Source organism: Podarcis vaucheri, assembly GCF_965113315.1.
Source record: "Podarcis vaucheri genome assembly, chromosome: 11".
Classification (NCBI taxonomy): Eukaryota; Metazoa; Chordata; class Lepidosauria; order Squamata; family Lacertidae; genus Podarcis; species Podarcis vaucheri.
Window position 1 is genome coordinate 35,263,726 of NC_138749.1, and position 17,118 is coordinate 35,280,843.

Here is a 17,118-nt window from a genome sequence, read left to right on the forward strand (position 1 = left end):
AGGAAACTCATATAACTAGAGCCCAGAGGAGACTGCTTATGAATAAAAAATTGGGACAAGAATTCATTTCGTCGGACAAAGTGAAAAAAAGAGGAGTTGTGATTTATGTAAAAGAGAAGTGGGCTCCAAAAATGATATTTAAAGATGAACAAGGAAGATATTTAGCGGTGGAGATACAGGTACAAGGAGAAAATTTTTTGATAATTGGGATCTATGCACCAAATGAAGGCAAAGCAGAATTCTTCAAAAAACTTCATGAAACTTTGACAGATTATTTGGAATATAATATGATAATCATGGGAGATATGAATGGTGTAGTTTCTACAAACATGGACAAGACACAAAGACTGACACTTACTAAAGAAGGGAGACTCCCGAAGACTTTTTTCGAAATGACTGAAAATATGGACTTGATAGACATTTGGAGAACAAGGAACCCTCTTGAAAGAGAGGGAACCTTTTTCTCCCAAGCAAAGATGACCTGGACCAGAATCGACCAAATATGGGTTACTAGTGGAATGGCTCCGAAGATTAAGAAGGTAGAAATCTGCCCAAAAACCTGTTCTGACCATAACGCCGTGAAGATGGAAATGAAATTTACAACAACTGGTCAGTTTAGATGGAGAATGAATGACACCCTGTTTCGAGATAGAGAGATCCACATGAAGGCCCAAAAAGCTCTAAAGGACTATTTTGAAATCAATCTAAAGGGCGATGTGGAAAAAAGAGTGATCTGGGACGCAAGTAAAGCTGTGATGCGAGGGTTTTTGATTCAACAAAATTCAATAAAGAAGAGAAAGCAGAATGAGAAAAAGGAAAATTTTTTGGAAAAGATAAAAGAAGGAGAGAAAAAACTAAGGTCAAAACCAAAGTCCCAGGAGATTTTGAGGGAGATTAAGTTGTATCAAACACAATATATGGAATTGATGAACCAAGAGATAGAGTGGAAAATAAAGCAAATGAGACAAAAGACATTTGAGTCGGCAGACAAATGTGGTAAACTTCTGGCATGGCAACTCAAGAAAAGACAGAAATTAAATACAGTCACAAGTTTAGAAGTGGATGGAAAGATTATATCTAAACCAAATGAGATAAGAAATTGTTTTGTGAGCTATTTTAAAAAACTTTATTCCCAAGGATTACAAAACGAAGAGGACATAGATAAATTCCTTAATAAACATGGATTACAAAAAATCTCTCATCAAAGCAAGGTGGATCTAAACCAGAGAATAACAGAACAAGAGATAGAGGGTGCCATTCAGGACATGCAACTGGGCAAATCTCCAGGGCCAGATGGACTGACTTCCAGATACTACAAATCTTTAAAGGAATGGTTGATACAACCGTTAAAGGACGTCTGTAATGAGATCTTAGAGGGAAAAAAGGCACCCGAATCGTGGAAAGAAGCATATATTTCACTCATACCAAAGACAGAGACTGAAAAGACTCAATTGAAGAACTACCGCCCAATTTCGTTACTCAATGTGGATTACAAAATTTTTGCAGACATTTTAGCAAAAAGACTTAAAAGAGTACTGATGGAGAAGATTCACAGAGACCAAGCAGGCTTTCTCCCAAAGAGACACCTCTCAGACAATGTTAGGAATATAATAGACATTTTGGAAAAGTTAGAGGTGAACATAAATACTAAAGCAGTTTTGATATTTGTGGATGCGGAGAAAGCCTTTGACAATATTTCGTGGAGTTTTATGAAAAAGAATCTTCATGGGATGGGGGTAGGACAAGGATTTGAGAATGGTGTGGGAGCAATATATTCCGAACAAAAAGCTAAGCTGATTGTAAACAATGTAATAACTGAGGAACTTAAGATAGAAAAAGGAACACGACAGGGGTGCCCAATTTCTCCATTGCTTTTTATTTCGGTCCTGGAGGTGTTGCTGAACATGATTAGAGAGGACCAGCAAGTTAAAGGTGTAAAGGTCGGAACCAAACATTATAAGTTAAGAGCGTTCGCAGATGACCTTGTATTGACCTTGCAAGAGCCAAACACTAGTACAAAAAGAGTGTTGGAAATAATCCAACAATTTGGACAGGTAGCTGGATTTAAATTGAATAAACAAAAAACTAAAGTCTTAGGGAAAAACCTAACAGATATGGAGAAGAATAAGTTTCAAGAAGAGACAGGTCTGATGGTGGTCAAGAAGGTGAAATATCTAGGGGTTAACCTAACATCTAAAAACTTGAATTTGTATAAGGACAACTATGAAAAATGTTGGTCAGAAATTAAAAAAGATCTAGAAATATGGTCAAATTTGAGATTGTTAATGTTAGGCCGAATTGCAGTGATTAAGATGAATGTATTGCCTAGAATGTTATTTTTATTTCAAACTTTGCAGATTATTGACAAGATGGACTGTTTCAAGAGGTGGCAGAAAGATATTGCGAAATTTGTCTGGCAGGGCAAAAAGCCCAGAATAAAATATAAAATATTAACAGATGCAAAAGAAAGAGGGGGATTTGCCCTGCCGGACTTAAAATTGTACTATGAAGCAGCAGCATTCTGCTGGCTGAAAGAGTGGATGCTCCTCGAGAATACAGATATCTTGGATTTAGAAGGTTTCAATAACGCATTTGGCTGGCATGCATATCTATGGTATGACAAAATCAAAGTGCATAGTGCCTTTAAAAATCACATTGTAAGGAAAGCGTTGTTTAATGTTTGGATGAGATATAAAGATCTGTTGGAAAACAAAACCCCTAGATGGTTGTCACCCTTAGAGGCTAAGGCCCACAAGAAAGTCAATATGGAGGTCGGATGGCCAAAGTATTGTGAGATTCTAGAACAGGATGGAGAGAAACTGAAATTAAAGAGCCATGAAAAACTAAAACCCAAAGTACAAGATTGGCTCCACTATTATCAAATAATGGAGGTTTTTAAACAAGACAGGAAAATTGGCTTCCAGGTGGAAAAATCAAAACTTGAGACAGAATTGTTAGAACCCAATACTAAGAATTTGTCAAGAATGTATAACTTGCTGTTGAAATGGAATACACAAGACAAAACAGTTAAATCAGTTATGATTAAGTGGGCACAGGACATTGGTCATAATATTATGTCTGCTGACTGGGAAAGGTTGTGGAGCACCGGTATTAAATTTACGGCATGTAGTGCTTTAAAGGAAAATGTGATGAAAATGGTCTATAGGTGGTACATGACCCCAGTTAAGCTAGCAAAAATTTACCATTTGCCTGATAACAAATGTTGGAAATGTAAGGAAACTGAAGGTACTTTTTATCATCTTTGGTGGACATGCCCGAAGATTAAGGTTTTCTGGGAGATGATATATAATGAAATGAAAAAGGTATTTAAATATACCTTCCTTAAGAAACCAGAGGCCTTTCTCTTGGGCATTGTCGGCCAATTGGTGTTAAAAAGGGATAGAGCTTTTTTTATGTATGCAACAACAGCAGCAAGAATACTGATCGCAAAGTATTGGAAGACACAAGATTTACCCACCTTGGAAGAATGGCAGATGAAAGTGATTGACTATATGACATTGGCGGAAATGACGAGCAGAATTCGTGACCAGGGAAAGGAGACTGCGGAAGAAGACTGGAAGAAATTTAAGATTTATCTTAAGGACTATTATAAACTTGATGAAGTTTAGAATGTCGAGATTTTATAGAGAGAAAGGGTTGCAGTAATATAAGATTAGATTAAGAAAGGACTATGATGAATTAGGACGGGAAAAAACATTTATAAGTTGCTATAAAATTTGGACATGAGGATGCAGAAAGGGGAGGTATGGGGAAGTCCGAGTGTCAGGGAACTGACATCAGAGGAAAGGGAGTTGGTAGGGCTCCCAGAGACTGGGAGAAAGTCAGCAGCCAAAGCAGGGACCAGCAGGGGGAGCGAGGGGTCTCTGGAGGAGGATCTCAGTAATGCTGAGAGAGACGCAGCAGCCCAGGCAGGAAACAGCAGGGGAGAGAAAGGGGTGAGAGACACGTCCAGCGAAAATAGCGGGGAGGTGTCAGAAGCAACTGTAGGGAGACCCATTCTTCGCCGGAAGCTGCCACGTCGTGAGTCCAGGAGACGCGTTTCCGTTAAGGAGCTTCTTTGCTGGAAACGTTTCCGCAGGCAGCCACTGTCAGACTCTACTAGTGACTAGAGCAGACATGTCTGAGGAGCTCTGTCACACACAGAGGTTTGTGGAGCCGCACAAACTCTGAGGGGGCACAATTTTAAGCACAAGCAGCTAATCATCCCCTGATAGCAGTCTGACAGTCTCTGTACGCTGCCTGTGCAGGAGAAAGCATCATGAGCAACCCAGCCGGAACCGGAGAGGCAGGGGTTGGAGCTGGTCCAAGCTTGGAAGAAAGGTATCAAGCTCTGGAGGTCCAACTTGCGCTGCAGACGGCGAGGCTCGAGGAGAGAAGGGCTCAGGATGCAGACAAAAAGGGGAGAACCACTCAGTTCCCCAGAAAGGTACCAGGATTGGTGCAGAAGTTTGGGGGGGACCCCAAGGATTACCATGCCTTTAGGACAGAGATGCAATATGCCCTTAATGTGCAGTTTGATGAGTTCCCTGATGAGGAATCGCGAGTTGCTTTCGTAATTGGGCATCTTGAGAGGGGGGGCGCGAGACTGGGTTCGACCCCTGATGGCAACGCACAATGATATCCTAAAGGACACTATGAAGTTCTTTCGTGCAATGGATATCATGTTTTCCAGCGATATTGAGGAAGGGGTGGTGCGCAGACAGCTAATGGCTTGCAAGCAGGGAAGCAGATCTGTCCGTGAGTACTGGACTGAATTTACCATGCTGATTCACAGATTGGGGTGGGATTTATCGGCGGCACCCATTCAGATGCTATTTGAAGAAGGTCTTTCTTCGGCTGTGAAAGACGAGCTGTCCCGGAGCCCCAGGGCGGTGTCTATGGATCAGCTGACCAAATCTGCGCTGACCATTGGAGCGCGCCAGGAGGCAAGAGCCTTGGAGAGGCGGGAAGGGAGAGGGGAACGTTGGAAGGAGTTCCGCATTCCAGACATTCCTGAGCCAGCTTTCCCGCCGGCAGAGCCGATGGAAATCGGAACAGCCCGCGCGCGCGCAGTTTCAAAGCCCAGTGAGGGGGCTAAGAAGGAGGGAAAAGGAGCCCGGAAATGCTATCTCTGCCAACAGCCAGGCCACTTTGCCAGAGTCTGCCCCCAGAGGAAGGAATGGCAAGGGATGGTGGGAGCTGTTGAGGGGGGAGAGCAGGGAGAAACGGAGCATGTAAAAGCCAACGCCTGGTTGCCACCGTCAGGGCACTGCAGCCAGGCCAAAGAGCAGTGAAAGTGCCCATGCCAGAAGCTCCTCGACCTGCTCTAGTGATTGAAGTGTCGCTAGAGCTGCAAAATGGACACCCCCTAAAAATAAAGGCGCTGTTGGACTCAGGCAGCTCCTGCAATTTTATGAGCAAGGAGTTTGCTGCTGAACACCAGATACAGACTATCCCTTTAAGCAACCCCCTGCAGGTGACCACGATCGATGGCAGGGAACTGTTGGGAGGAGGAGTCAGCTTGCAGACCGTCCCAATGATAATGAGGGTGGCAAGGCACACAGAACTGATAGCGTTTAATGTGGCCACCTTGGGAGGCGCTCCCATTATTTTGGGAATGAGCTGGCTAGCCCTACATGATCCGCTGGTGGGCTGGCATCAAAGAGTGGTTTCCTTCGGTTCAGCACATTGCTTAGAACACTGCAGGGAGGAAAAGGGGTCAGCAGGGGCCCAAGCCACCCTGGCAGGGACTGAAGTAATGGAGAAGGGGAAGGTGCCACCACAGTATGCTGATCTCAGCGACGTGTTCAGCGAGAAGGAAGCTGACCAACTACCCCCGCATAGGCCCTTTGATTGCCAGATCAATTTACTCCCTGGAGCACAGCTTCCTGTAGGCAAGTTGTATGCCATGTCAGACAGGGAAATGCAGCAGTTGCGAGAGTTCATTGACAAGAACCTGAAGAGAGGCTTCATCAGAGAGTCCAAGGCAGCGGGGGGTAGCCCAGTGTTTTTTGTGGATAAAAAGCACACGGACAAGCCGAGACTTGTATGTGATTTCAGGCGGTTAAATGCAGTGACAGAGCCGGCGGCTTTTCCTATGCCCAGGATTGATGATATTTTGACCAGGGTGCGGAAAGGAAAGATTTTTACAAAGCTGGACCTAAGGGGGGGCGTACAACCTGATACGTATAAGGAAAGGGGATGAATGGAAGACCACCATGTTCACCCCTTTGGGGGCATTTGAATACCTCGTTATGCCTTTTGGATTACAAACAGGCTCCGCGTGTTTTCAAGCCTTCATGAACCACGTACTGGGGCCTTTGCTCTACAAGAATTGCGTGGCCTTCTTAGATGACGTGTTGGTGTATTCGGAGAATGAGGAGCAACATGTGAGAGACGTCAGAGAAGTGTTGAGCAGGCTGCAAGCCAACAGGCTGTGGGTGAAACTGGAGAAGTGTCAGTTTCATACCAAGGAGGTGGAATTCCTGGGGTACCGCTTGTCAGACAAGGGGTTGGCCATGGACCCCGGCAAGGTTCAAGCAGTGCTGGAATGGAAAACACCCAAAACCAAGAAGGATGTGCAGAGGTTCCTAGGGTTTGGAAACTTTTATCGTAAGTTCATCCGAAACTTCGCCCACCTGACGGCGCCCATCACGGACTGTCTCAGCAGTAAAAAGAAGTTTGTTTGGACGGGGGAGGCGGAGCGAGCGTTTGAGGAACTGAAAAGGGCCTTCGCCTCTGATGAACAACTTCTGCATGTGGATTTACAAAAAAAGCTGAGGGTCGAAACAGACGCTTCTGACAGAGCCATAGGGGCGGTGCTTCTTCTGCAGCCGGGGAAGGAGGAGTCAGAGTGGCGACCGTGTGCCTTCTTTTCGCGAAAGCTGAACAAATCCGAGAGGAACTACACGGTGTACGACCGGGAACTTCTTGCGATTCATGAGGCTTTCCGGAGATGGAGGCACCTGCTAATTGGTGCACAACATAAGGTGCAAGTGTGCACGGACCATAAGAATCTAGAGTATTGGAGAACTGCGCGAGTGCTCAACCAACGGCAGTTGAGATGGGCCCAGGAGTTCTCCAAATTTAACTTTGAGATTTGTTACGTGCCAGGCCCAGAGAACGTTAGGGCGGACGCTCTCTCACGCAAACCTGAATATTTGGAGGGGGAGGGTGCACCCGAAGAGACCCATGTCATTCCCGAGGACCGCTGGGTGTGTGGGGCGGCATTGGTGGGGCAAAGGGAACTGGTAGAGGGAACGGTGCAGGATGAATACGCCCAGGACAAACTCAGGGGTCTCAGGAGGGAGGGAGACAAACCCGGGGGTTTTGAGGAGAGAAACGGGGCGTTGTACTACAAGGGAGCGTTATATATACCTGAAGGGGAATTGAGGGAAAAGGTACTCAAACAACTGCACGATAGCCCCACAGCAGGGCATTTTGGGCAACACAAAACCATGTGGCTGGTTACCAGGGAATTCTGGTGGCCCAAGGTCAGGGAAGATGTGCGGGAGTATGTGAGAGGGTGTGACCAATGCCAACGAGCCAAGGGGGAGAGGCGGGCACCGGCAGGTTTATTAGAACCACTACCCACGCCGGAAAGGCCATGGGAGGCAGTGGCAATAGATTTCATGACTGATCTGCCAAGGTCCAGAGGGAAAACAGCCATCATGGTTGTGGTAGACCTGTTAACCAAGATGGCCCACTTTATAGCCTGCTCACATGCGGTCACAGCGGAAGAAACCGCTAAATTGTTTGTGGAAAATGTGTTTAGGCTGCATGGCGCCCTCTTGAGGGTGGTTTCTGACCGAGGGAAACAATTTACTTCCAGGTTCTGGAGGAAGCTCATGAGCTTATTGCATGTAGAGGTGAATTTCTCAACTGCCCGTCATCCAGAAACCAACGGGCAGGCGGAAAGAGCTAATGGTGTCCTCCAGCAATATTTGAGGTGTTATGTGAATGACAGAGAGAATGATTGGGTGGAGAAGCTGGCGTTGGCAGAATTTGCCTACAACAATGCAGAGAACGTGTCCACGGGGATGAGCCCCTTTTTGGCTAATCACGGGTGTCATCCCCGAGCCTTCCCAGGGGGGGAAGGGGAGAACTGGAGCGTTCCAGCTGCAGAACAGTTCGTTGAAGAAATGGAAGCGATCCATCGCCAGCTCCAACTTAATTTAAACAGGGCGAAGGAGGAATATAAGAGGCAGGCAGACAAAACCAGAAGGGAAGGGGAAAGCATTAGGGTGGGGGACCAGGTGTGGCTGTCCACCCAAGGGTTACCATTCAAAGGGGGTTGTAAGAAGTTAAGACCCAAAAGGCTGGGCCCATTTGAAGTCACGCAGCAGGTCAACCCAGTGGCTTTCAGACTCCGGTTACCGAACCACATGAAGCTGCACCCAGTGTTCCACAGGTCGTTGCTGTCACCGTATAAAGGGGACAGAGAAGGGAGGGTCAATAGGGGACCAGCTATGGAGGAAAAAGAACACAGCTACCATGTAGCGGAGATTCTCGATTCCAGGTGGAAGGGAGATCAAGTAGAGTATTTGGTAATGTGGGAAGGGGAGCCGGAGTCGGAAAACACCTGGGTCATGGCAGAGGATGTAGATGACGAGGTTTTGATAGAAACTTTTCATCAGAGATTCCCTCGTAAACCTCAGCCAGTGGCGAGGTTCCAGAGGGAATACTTCGCCACCACCGACGAAGAAGAAGAGTTGGAGGGGTTCTCTGATTCCGAGGCGGAGGAGGATTCAGCGAGCCGGAACGAAAACCGATGGAGGGAAATGTTCGAGACGTCTGAAGATGAAGAGGATTCTTTTCGGGGTTTCAGCTCCTCACCGCCCAGAGGAGAGAGTAGGGGCGGGGGGGAAGGGGGCCCTGGAGGGGAGGTGGATGTCAGGGAACTGACATCAGAGGAAAGGGAGTTGGTAGGGCTCCCAGAGACTGGGAGAAAGTCAGCAGCCAAAGCAGGGACCAGCAGGGGGAGCGAGGGGTCTCTGGAGGAGGATCTCAGTAATGCTGAGAGAGACGCAGCAGCCCAGGCAGGAAACAGCAGGGGAGAGAAAGGGGTGAGAGACACGTCCAGCGAAAATAGCGGGGAGGTGTCAGAAGCAACTGTAGGGAGACCCATTCTTCGCCGGAAGCTGCCACGTCGTGAGTCCAGGAGACGCGTTTCCGTTAAGGAGCTTCTTTGCTGGAAACGTTTCCGCAGGCAGCCACTGTCAGACTCTACTAGTGACTAGAGCAGACATGTCTGAGGAGCTCTGTCACACACAGAGGTTTGTGGAGCCGCACAAACTCTGAGGGGGCACAATTTTAAGCACAAGCAGCTAATCATCCCCTGATACCGAGGAAAGAAGTCTATGAAAGGACATTATGAAATTATATTTGTTTGTTTGTCTGTTTTTTTTATGTTTGTTTGTTATAAAAACTTTTGTAAAACCAATAAAAATCTTATAAAAAAAAAATTAACAGCACAGACTCACACCATAGCCAAGACGAGGGGGGAAAACCTCAGTCATGCACAGTCATGCACATGTGGGGGCTAAATGAGGACGAAGACCGGGCAGAGAGCAGGGTTCAAATCACCCCACCTGGCCAGGACAATCCCTGGGTGCTCCCTTGGGCCACTCGCCTGACCCACCTCGCAGGGCTGTTGTTGCGAGGATAACACGGGGAGAACCACACGCGCCCCCGGGAGCTCCTTGGAGGAGAAAGCGGGCGATGAATGCAATGCACGAAATATATGAGAGGCGACCAGGTTTTGCAGGTGAGGGGCCCCCGCCAGCCTCCGCTTCCAACACCCGGCGCAACGACGCCGAAGTTTCCCCCCGGGCTCAGCTCGGGGAGCAGCGCTGCTCCCCCCGGCTCCCCTTCGCCCTCCCGGCTCTCTCTCCCGCCCACTGGGGACCCCCCTCACCTGCCAAGTCCGGAGCGCCGGTGGAAGTTGCATGCATGCATGCAGGGCGCCACGTTGCCATTGCATTGCACTGCACTCCATGCAACGCCTGCACGCATGCATTGCCTTGCACGCCCGCCAAGGGGTCTCCCCGCGGTCCGATGCATCCCCTCCGGCGCGGATGCAGCATTGCAAAAATAAACACAACACCCCCGACGCAGCCCTACCTGGGGGGCAGCCTCCGCCTCCGCCGCTCCGCCTCCGCGGGGATCCCCGGGCTCCATCCTGCCGCCCGATCTCCGCGGGGGCGCAGGCAGGCTGCGCGGGGTCTGCGCGGAAGAGCCCCTGCCCGCCCGCCCGCCGCCGCCGCGCTCATTCCATGGCCGAGAGAAGAGCGCTTCAAACAAAACGCCCGGCCCGCCAGGCCATGCTGGGAAACGTAGTTTGCGCACCTTGCGCGGGCGCGGAGCCCAAGGGCGAGGGGACTATGGATCCCGGCAGCCCCGCGCCGGGGACGGAGGGGGAGAGGCCGGGTGCAGGGATGGAGGGACGGGTGGGCGAGCGAGTGAGTGAGTGGCAGCCGCCAAGCCTTGGCCGAGAGCCAGGAAGGGCCTCCCCGGAGGAGGAGGAGGAGGAGGGAGGCGCAGAGCGGGAGGGAGGGAGGGAACCCCAGGGGTCATCTAGTGACGGCGCCCCAATCGAAAATTTGACTTTTTTTTTAAAAAAAAAAATCTTTCACATTTTTTAATTTTTCCCGCGGCACACCAGGCAACATCTTGCGGCACACTAGTGTGCCACGGAACAGTGGTTGGGAAACACTGCCTTAGATGATGATCACAGGGTCTGGGTTGGCTCATATGGGGAGAAGCGGTCTGTGAGATATTGTGCATGCAATGCCACTGGACCCCACAATCTTTGACCCAAGGCAACATCTCTGCTGCGATGACTAGTGATTTTCCAGGACTCTCCTAGGATTTGGGGTCAGTTGGAGCCTATGAAGCAGTGGTCCGCAAGCTGCATTCAGGTTGTGCACTGCATGTCTGAATTCCTACAAACTGAATTCTATGGAACTGAAATTGTAATACAATAAAAATACAATATAAGAAATAAGAAAAATAAGAAAGAAATAAGAAAAGCAATAGAATGCAATTTAAAATCTAGCACAGTGCATTGTGATTTCTACAACAGGCAGAAAAATCATTAAGTGGTCTGCCAAGACTCAGCAATTTTCAAGTGGTCCATGGAAAAAATATATTTGAGGATCACTGGTGTAGGCAATATTAACTAGATGGACCAATGGATAAGGCAGTTTCCTATGTTCCTATCATCATCATTATTTAAGAAACAATAATGACATTTTTGTATTTTCACACAGTTGTGGTGTGTGTGTGCGTGTGTGCCGTGCGCGTTCATGTGTGTTCAAAGAAGTTCACTTAAGCATTCAACTTATATTTAGCCATTCTTCTTCTTGGAAAATACTTTCTTTGGCTGTTAGGAAAATGATGAGAGCTCTAAACTCATGGAGAGAATCCAATTTCTCCATCAACCCCTTTCAAAGCAGTTTCTCTTTGGTAGCCTTATTCCACTCTAATGGCAGAGCAGTAAGCAAGAGAAGTACTGCCAAGTGGTTCGTGTTACTCTACATTTTATTGCAGTTTATGTTAACTGTGAATTCCTTGACAAAAAAAAGTAGAAAATCTTTCAAGAAGCTAAGGAAAAATCTCCTAATATGGGAACAGGTGAAGCAAGCTCCGAAAACCTTATTTAGAAAATACTGGCAATAGCAACAAATTTCAGCTGCTTCATTTCACAGTATTTAAAGCACACGCACGCACGCACACACACACACACACACACACACACACAGTATTAATCTTTGCTGCCAGAGAATATTGATGCTCTTGTTACCAGCATTTACAAAAAAATGGTTGTGGATATCCTCCTTCTTTTTGGTTACTAATAGCCTGGCGCTAAAATGTGCCGTGACAGCTCATGAATGAGTAGAAATGGCTGTAGGACAGCTGTGCCTATACACACACTGTAAAGGACTACAAAGCATGGAATCGTATGCTGGAACAGTATTGTATGGTGTATTCCTATAGATAGCTTTGGAAAAGGCCCACTGAATTAGGGGTGCTCAAGGATTTCAAGAAGTTTGCGTTTTTAAGTGAATTGGCCTGATTTGTGCTTCCCAGACTAACATGCTAATTGGAACACTGTTATCTTTCCGTTTATGCACTTCTCCGAATTTTCCAACACAGCTTTTGCCTCAAAAAGATGCATATACAATGCATATCTTAGGTTAAAATATACAGGCTCACAAATGTATATTTTTAGACAAAATGCATATAAAAATGCATATTTTGTGAGAAATAATGCAAATTTTTTCCCCTTTTCTTTTTAATCTGCAGAGTGACATGGAAATGCAACAGAAAAGATTTGTGAATTAGCTCATGAAAAACAACAACTGACATGGGTTGAATATAGATTGATTGATTGATTGATTGATCCATCCATCTGTACACTGAATTCTACAGGTAACAGATTGCAGCTTAAGTGTTGCAGACTAATATAATAGTGCAAATGTTTATGAGCAGCACATGCAGAATTTTCTTCCTCTTGTTCTCGAATAAAGTTTTTTATTATTATTCAGTGCAATAATATGTTCATGTTTACTTAGCATTTACATTTGTAAGAGAGACTGTGGACTTATCCACACTTCCCTTCCTCCACACTTTCTGAAGCAAATGGCATGTCCATGGAAAACCATAATTGCCATTTGTTGCGCTTCAGCTTTAAAGAGCAGGTTTTTACAGTGAAAACTCCAAGGAAAAAAATTGATCCCTCGGACATGGAGCTTTGAAGTGAGAACCTGTGCCTGGAAAGAACAGGGTGAAATCTAAGTGTGGATAAGCCCTGTGTCCGAGGACCAAAGTAAACAAGATAAATGAGATTTGCAATTACCGTATTTTTTGTTCCATAGGACGCTCCGTCCCATAGGACACACCTAGGTTTTTTGGGGGGAAATAAAGGAAATTTTTTCCCCTTTATTTCCCCCCAAAACCAGGTCGGGGAAACCAAACCAGGTCGAGGAACAGTGGGATGGTGGCGCTGCGCCTCCCCGCTGTCTCCCGAGCTTGTGGGGCTGGCTGATGTCTGCCCGGTGCATGGTGCGCTCTGCTTTAGGGCGCCTCTCGCGCCCGGCGGCAGGCTGCTATCCGCAGCGTAGGGAGTCTTGCGGGAACTCCCGCGGGGCTCCCCACACTGCGGATGTCTGCCCGGCGCGAGGGGTGCTCTGCTTCAGGGTGCCTCGCGCGCTGGGCAGCAGGCTGCTATCCGCAGCCTAGACAGCCCTGCGGGACCTCCCGCAGGGCTGCCTAGGCTGCGGATGTATTCCTGAAGCGCCGGGTGCTGTGCTTTCAGCAGGGCTGCCTAGCCTGTGGATGTCTTCCTGCGCACCGACCCCTCTCACTCTCCAAGCTTCAGAGAAAGCCTGCATTCGCCCCATAGGACGCACCCAGATTTCCCCTTCATTTTTGGAGGGGAAAAAGTGCGTCCTATAGGGCAAAAAATACGGTACCTAACTGTTTACATTCATGTCTCACCTTTTGTCCAGGGAGTCCACACTATTGTACAAAATTCCTCCTCCTCTTGTGAGGACCACACCTGACAGGGTGTGTGACATAAAATTACCCAAAGGGCTTCATGGCTCAATGGAGATTTGAACCCTGCTCTCCCCAGTCATTGGCCAGTGCTCTAACCACTATAACATATTGCCTCTTTGGATCATTAAACGTTTATTGCCACCCCTGCGTTTGGCAGTGGGAGCGTTTGCATTTGCTTTAGCAGAGTAAATGTTAGGCCATAAATTCACATTCTGTTTTGTGTGCTACCACTGAGCAGAGAGTATTGTATGTGAGCAAAGCACCCCTGCTAAGAATAGCATCTTTTTGCAAACTTTTTTTTTAAAAAAATAAAAAATCCTTTCCTCTGCACCCTATGGAAGAAGACAATAACACCATTCTAGGCCCTGAGCCAAGCACACTCCCAGTAAGAGCTGTGTGTTAACTGTAAGGGGTTGTTGACTTAATTCATGCTTAATTGCCCTCCCTCTCCTTTGCAACACCCCAGGAGTCAATGACTGCCGGGGGAGGGAGAGCCTCATTCATTTGTGGACTCCATCCACGTGGAGTCGCACAAGCAAACCCACACAGAACCAGTGATCATGGCAGGCTAGGCCCCGGAGTGATATAAAAGGCAGTCTTTATCCAAACAGACTGCCTGCATTTTGGAAATTTCCACCCCATTTCCTCATGGACTGATATTTGGAACAAAACATCAAGTGCTGGCGTTGGCAGCAGGATCAGTCATAGTAGCTCAAGCAAAAGTGTGACCATAAACCCGTCCAAGTGGAAGAAGTAGAGCACGCTGTTGCTATATCCACTTGGGTGTTTTTCCTTCATGTGTTCAGGCTTTTAGTATCTGTTTTCCACCCATTTCTCCCACCCTTGAGATCAGCTTTTGCCAGGCAAAAGTTTTAACACAGTGAAGCTTGGAGGCAGGGAGAAGGTAATTTTGGTGCTTACTTGAAGTCAGGGAGAGCTTTCACCCATAATATGTTGGTACCTCTAATTTAGAGTTTGGCTAGACATTTTAGAAATAGTATAGAAGTGAAATTTCTGCCCTCGGAGGGCTCCCCCCCCCAATAAAAACACAGAAAGAAGCCCAGTGCAGCATACATTGCTATTAGCATATTAGCAGGAGAAGCTTCCCTCTTTCTTCTAATACATTTTCAATAATTGTTTCAGAGTACAAGCATATGATTCCTTTATTATTCTTTTAAAAAAACATTGCTATCTTATTCATAAGGCATCTTGGGTGCTTTTGGTATTTGAAACGGGAACCCTTAAAATATTAGGTAAAATCATTATGATCAGATTAGTCAAAGACTGAACTCAGCAAAATGCATGATGATCATCATGATCATTTATATTCTTAACAACAATAACAACAGTAGCACTGTCATCAGAGGTGGCTGATGCTCATTGGGACTGATAGGGCAAGGGAGACCAACATGTGGAACCACAGCCAATGAGAGGCAGGAGGCTCAACCAGGCATCCATTTGCTCTGTCACTTCCTCCTGGGAAAACCTGTGGTTTAGTGCTGAATCGGAACAAACAGCAATTGGGTTTTCTGTGAATTGCCATTTGTTCTGATTTAGGAAAACTTGCAAAAGGCAGAGTCCCTGGATCCCGCCAACTGGGTGTAGATGCTCAAAGCTTGTATATGCACAGGCTTTGCTTAGAACTTTGAATGAATGCATGGAGGTCAGGAGCAAGGAGTATTGGCACTGCCCTGCTTCTCCTCTCTGCACATTTGCAGCACAAGGCTTTATTTGTTATGATAAGATCATGTGTAAATTTCTCTCTTGACCCATAGTCAACAGATCTGTAATGCTGGCATCACGGCTGAAACCAATACCCAACAAAATCAGCAACCCGTAAGCGGGTTGCTGGTTGTTTAAAGGGCCCATTGAGTTAGATACTGAGCCTAATTGTGATTCCCAAATCACCATTCTTGCTGCTCAGAAAACCAATGGATGGGTGTGATGCGGAGGGCTCTCTTGCTGTGGAAGGAGCACCCTGTCTGGAGGGGATCTCTTGTCACAAAAATCTAGACCTAGTCCCAGTGCATGCACATAGATGAAGTCCACATTGTAGTCAGCCAAGAGCTGTTAAAAGGAGAGAGGGAGAGACAGAGAGCTGTCATTCTTCATGTCACTGCCCACACTCCTGGTTTTCAGCTACAAGAGCTATAACAAGTGCTTTCTATCCTCAAGGAGACCTCAGAAAATTTTAACATTTTTTTTTGACTGTCTGTTTTAAAGCGGTTGCATCTTTCCTGTCCCTTCTTCTGAGCTAGGGTCTGAGGCATGCTGGGAAGTTAGATGCTGTTAGATGCCAACTCTCACCAATCCTAGGCAACATAGCCAGTGGTCAAGGGTGATGGGAGTTGCAGCCACAGGTGGGCCACAGAGTCCCCAGTCCTGCTTTACCAGACCTACACTGTGATGGTGATGGAGACAATGAAACATTTTTCTACTCCGCCATTGTATCTTCTCATTGTTGTCCAAGAAAGCTTTTTCCCCAAGCAATTTTGTCCAAAAGGTGATTTGGTAGAAACCCCAAAATCACACTGGGGTGTGTTTGCAAGACACTTTGAGAGACAAGTCGCTCTCATCTGCAGAGAGGCTTGCCTGCCCCTTCTCTTTGGGGGGCTGTCTAAGATCTTATTATTCACTGAGAGCTTTAAATCCAGGCTGCAAAGTGTTTAGGGAAAGAGCTCCAAGGAAAAGGGTTTTAAGCAAAGTAGCCTCTTGTGTGGGAAAGTGCTTGTGCTTCTTTTGCTCTTTTTTATTTTGGGGGGTATATGTTAATTACAGTGGTACCTCGGGTTAAGTACTTAATTCGTTCCGGACATCCGTACTTAACCTGAAACTGTTCTTAACCTGAAGCACCACTTTAGCTAATGGGGCCTCCTGCTGCTGCTATGCCGCCGGAGCACAATTTCTGTTCTCATCGTGAAGCAAAGTTCTTAACCTGAAGCACTATTTCTGGGTTAGCGGAGTCTGAAACCTGAAGCGTATGTAACTTGAAGCGTATGTAACCTGAGGTACCACTGTATCATACATTGTAATTTGAATTGCTCTTCAGCTGTCCCAGGGATTTTTATTGATTGGGGGTGGGGGTGCTATAATATATATATATATATATATATATATATATATATATATATATATATGGAAGGGTGGCTATATTCATTTTCAATAAAAGAAGAAAGAAGAGGGTACCCAGATAATAATTATTCAGCATGTCTCTGAAGGATGCTGTGTCTGTATTCAGCAACAGCTATGCATTTACTGGCTTGCTGCTCCCATGCCCACTGCAGTGACCTTATGATGCCCCTCACAGTAGTAGTAAACTGCATTCAATTCTTTGATTATAGAAACGACATTTTCTGGCTTGAGAGAGGCTCGTGACAGAGATGCAACTTAAGCCAAACATTCATTTGGCTTTGCTACAGGAGACTGCCGGAATGTAAACTCCCCTCCTTCTTTTCAATGGTTTCAGCTCCTGAGTTAAAAGCTTGGGTTTTTTGGAGTAATCTGGGAGGGCTATATTTGGCCAAAAATGCCACTGACTCCCATTACTTAGTTGGCACA

At 46.6% G+C, this 17,118-nt stretch overlaps 1 long non-coding RNA gene across 2 annotated transcripts in view; it reads left to right on the forward strand.

Annotated features, from left to right (window-relative positions):
* LOC309514631 overlaps nt 1-17,118 on the forward strand; it is an 89,943-nt gene that overhangs the window by 52,945 nt on the left and 19,880 nt on the right. For both annotated transcript variants that reach the window (XR_014212095.1, XR_014212096.1), the window contains exon 3: nt 12,307-12,432. This is a non-coding gene — a long non-coding RNA (uncharacterized lncRNA). The remainder of the gene's footprint in view (nt 1-12,306; nt 12,433-17,118) is intronic.